The sequence below is a fragment of the Anneissia japonica genome, unplaced genomic scaffold, assembly GCF_011630105.1.
Source record: "Anneissia japonica isolate Jap-2015-1 unplaced genomic scaffold, ASM1163010v1 scaffold288054_len62682_cov155, whole genome shotgun sequence".
Classification (NCBI taxonomy): domain Eukaryota; kingdom Metazoa; phylum Echinodermata; class Crinoidea; order Comatulida; family Comatulidae; genus Anneissia; species Anneissia japonica.
Genome location: NW_022746594.1, coordinates 43,593 through 48,199, shown reverse-complemented (window position 1 = coordinate 48,199; position 4,607 = coordinate 43,593). Strand labels below are relative to the sequence as shown.

Here is a 4,607-nt window from a genome sequence, read left to right as displayed (position 1 = left end):
TTTCTATTCCTTTAATTGTTAACGTCAATAATTAAGTTCTGTCTACAGTGTACAGTCTATATTAGTATTGATTCTTTATTCTGAGTGACTTATTCCCTTTGGTTCTCTCTCGGGCGTTGACCTAGGCCTAATAAAGTCTCAATCAAAAAAAAAAATAAACAAATAAATAAAAAACCAAAAATCAATATATTTTGGTATCTTAAAAAATAGTCCTAATACCTATCATCGTTTTACTAGTCTTTTTTTTCTCGTAACTGAGGATATATGTAGGCGGTGGCTTTCTTTGATATTTCCTGATGCGACTTGGCATACTCTATTACAGTATTATTACTTATTATTGCTTGTCCATGGATAAACATTATTGGCTGTATCTTATACGGAGTAAACAATTATAATTGCATTCTGTTCGCTCAATATCGATCGAATAAAACAAGTTGGAATATGAAATATTATGCAGTTATTTATAGCAGGGTACAGAAATACTGTGGTCGTGTAATATTTGACCGGACGTACGCTTCATTGGATATGCGTAAATACCCCGCGTGTGTAATCGACGAACCCTTTTATTGGGTTTGTTGACAATACGGTTACACATACATGCTTTTATTAGTTATACCAACCACGCCCGCGTAAGTTTCTTTATCGAGTTGTTCATCAGTAATTAAGGTAATTATCTTGCATCTTACATCTTTTATTGATAAGATTTGAATCTGCGTTCCATAAAGGAAGACTGGAGTAATGTAAGTAACCCTATTGCACTTGATTCCAAGACTAGCTGTTGACTCTCAAATGCCCCGTGTGCGGCGGCAGAGATGCGAGTCAGTGGTTGTGGTGATATGGTGGTAGAGAAATTGAGGGCTGGCCAAAAATATTATTTATAAATCATTGTTATTGCAATCAGCCATGACCAAACTATTATAACAATCTTATAATTCATTAACTCATTCCGGATCCCTTATTCCTATAGTGACTTAATTTGAAACATGGATTTGTTTTTAATTCCTTAATGATTCGTGGTGTATTTGTAAGTAAAATAAAAGTGCGGCGGTACGGCCTTGGCAGAAAACACAATTGGTTCGTCTAATCCGAGCTTCAAAAGGCCACAAAACCACTCATAAGCACAATGTCGTTAAAATTGCATATTCATTTCTGTAGCTGTGTGGTGTTATTATTAAAAAACTTGAGCGTATGTGTAGCTATTATAATCTTGAAATGAAGGACTGAGGTATCAATTATTATTGATGTAATAATTGATTATTTATTATTCATATTTTACATCCAATATTTATTGGCTGCTACTATTGAGTGATGTATTGTGGCTGGCAGTTTTCTATATACAGGTATATATATATATATATGTATATATATATATATATATATATATATAGAACTGACAGGTGAAAATGCAAATGAGTTAATTGTTTTTAAGTAGGTATTTGTTGCTGTGCCTGCATTTAGACAATAGCTCGGTTCTGTTGTTTAGTGTTGACTGTTTGTCTGAATATATTATGTGAAGTTTCTCGGTTATGCATAAGTTGCAGCGTTTTGTTTTTGGGGAGTAAGCCGATGCTCTGTCGATGATAGACCATTTAATGTTGTAGGGTGTGTTGCTATCACTCCTGAAGATTGCATTAGCATGAAACAGTCTGTAGAGTGATAATACCCAGTTCTACAAGATATATATATATATAATTTTTTTCAGAACCATGCTGTGCATATGTTGGCCATTGCGTTTATAATTTCAATAATGTTAATATCCATGCAAATAAAAATGTATTGTCCCATGAAAAAACTCATTTTTAAAATTAACTTGATCAGTTTGAAGTAACATAAAAATTTTGTGTATTTAAAAAGTATGTTATACCCATAAATTTTACAGCAAAAATGGTAGAAACACTTCCAGTCACTGGAAGTGTTTTTTTTGTTATTTTTATCATTATCCAAATATAAAATCAGGGTACATATTTTTTAAATTTCAATAATTTCTATGCTCAAGTTAATAATTTTTATGTTACTGCAAAACTTTCAACATTTTGTTGTCATTTTCAGATTACAATACTTTTTTAAGTATTATTATTATTATTATAATTATTATTATTATTATTATTATTATTATTATTTAAGTATTATTATATCTACAAAATATAAAAGAACCATTAATCATCCAGAATTCTACTGTTGAAATAGTTAATTCCTTCAAATTTTTGGGTACATATATATCACAAATGACTTCAAATGGGTGGAAAACGTTTATCAAGGTGTGTAAAAAAATGCACAGTAGCGACATTATTTTCTGCGTAGATTGAGGTCCTGGAGGATTACTCCCCCGTGATGGGTCAGTCCTATAAGTCAGTGATATAGGGCACTCTCTGCTATTATCTGGTATGGGTACACCACGGAGAAGGAGAAGAAGGACCTCAATCGTGTAGTCTGCCTCCCGCATCATTGGGATCGAGCACCCTTCAGTAGACGTGATCTATCATGACCGTATGGTTAAAATGGCAATGGCGGTCACTGTGGACAGAAATCAGCCAGCCAACCATTTATTCACTTTGATGTGGAGTGGTCATCGATATCAATCACTAGTGACCGGGAGGGTAGATATCTATGTAGTTTCTATCCCTCTGCAATTAGGGCATTGAACAAGTCACTAGTTTGAAATTTTCGTATTTTATGTTTGTTTTTGTTTAAGGAACCAAATTGGATTTCATTGTATGTGTATTTTACATGTATATATGATCAAATAAAGTTTATTGAGTTAAAGTCAGGCTCCGGTTAAGAACTTAGGGATTATAATTGGGTTTCCCCTTCAACACCATTGAAACTAACTATAGGCCTAATGTAGCCTGACAAAAATGTCGTTGAACCTAAAATCCATATGGAATAATTCTTACAGTAGACATGTATCATATTTGAGTTTCATTTATTATTAAATACCTACACAGTTGTTTTTCTTTAAAATTTCCTGTTTTCAAATGAATCAGTTATTTTTAGCTGATGTAACAAGGGAGAGAGTGTTTTGGTATTAATGATGTCATGATGTGTGGACATTGCAGGGGAATTTTCTATTCACATAAAATAATCCGTAGGCCTACCATGATGAATTATTTTCCTGAACATCAACTGAAATCTTGATGTAAAGAATATACCAAAAATATTTAAAGGTTTTCTTTTCTGTCCTTTTAACATTAATACTAAATGGCAGTTGACAAAGAACATTTTCTTACTTGGGGCCCTGGATTATTAGTAATATATATACAGTATAATCATAATTGTATGTAGTCTAATATTAAATTAATACTTTGTAATTATCTTATATTGATCAGAACTAATTGACCCATAAAAATTCACAATTTGAGACCATGATAATTTATTAATAATCAAATTTATAGTAATACAGAATAATCATATAATAATCAATCCTTTATTGATGATTTGTAAATTTGTTTTTTTTTTTCTTACTATTCTGCTAAGATTTGCACCCTTGCAAAAGGAGACAATTTTTTTGAGACCAGAAGGTGGAGGAGCTAGTCCATTAGGGAGTAGTCCCTCAGGTAAAGGAATTATTCCATTGTTTGGAGGCCCGGTTGGAATGAATAGTCCCCAGAAGTACTCCTCTGAAGTGGATGGAGTAGTTCCCCAAATAGGGGAAGGAGTAGTCCATTAGGTTGAGAGACCAGTCTTCAAGATGGAGAAGTATACAATGTGGTAAAAGTAGTCCTCACCTGAAGGATCAAGGAAGTACTACAACAGTTTCTGGCATAACAATAACTTGCACCAATACACTTTTTTTGTTGACTTCTTAGTCATAGGTCAATATTGAATACTTTTTTGTGTTTAATGTATTCTACAAGTTTGTACAAACAAGGCTTTTGATTGTTCCACCTTTATCTTATAGAATCAACATTATAAAAATTCCTGTGGGGTTTTTCAACAGGTATATTGTCAAGCAGTATTTTACTTCCTTGTCATACTTTTACCAAAAAAATATCAAGATTTACTTATTCACCATTGTCGTCACGAAAGCTAAGACATACAGTTTGACAGCTGTTGAGAAGATAATCTTTATTTTGTATTGATAATTGAAGAAAAGAATGTTATTGTTAAGAGATGCCTACAAATACTTGTACAGTATTCTAACCACAATTATTGGATTTACACATCGTTTTTTATGTTCTTTACTGTTGCCGATCACTGCATATTATACTGTGGAGTTTTTAAACACTTTAAGGGGCAGTTCCAGAGAAAGAATCTGTGTATGTAGGGGCTATACACAGTGAGAAGCAACAAGACTGTGGAGAGGGTGGGGGGTCTGATTTAACCGATTTTGAAATAAAATTGATGATGAGTAAACAAATTACAACTAGGAATATCATGGAGTGTTTCCAATACCAATTTCCTTTTCTCTATTCCCTCTTCCTCTTTTCATCCCTGAAAGAGAATCTTTTTGGTTTATTTTTCACCCTACTGTAGCAATTTTGACCAATGCTGTAATTATAGTAACACACTATCAAAGTTCATCATTCAGTGACCCACCATACACAATTCTTCATTCAATGAGAAAATATAAAATGTACGGCAATGCGCGTATCAGCGTGCATTCAGGG

The 4,607-nt window shown here is 32.9% G+C and overlaps 1 protein-coding gene across 1 annotated transcript in view; it reads left to right on the top strand.

Annotated features, from left to right (window-relative positions):
- Positions 1–510: 510 nt before the first annotated feature.
- LOC117120257 (tetraspanin-18-like) overlaps positions 511–4,607 on the top strand; it is a gene marked incomplete in the record, with an annotated part of 26,874 nt that continues 22,777 nt past the window's right edge. Inside the window, 1 exon segment of the mRNA XM_033265272.1 lies at positions 511–666.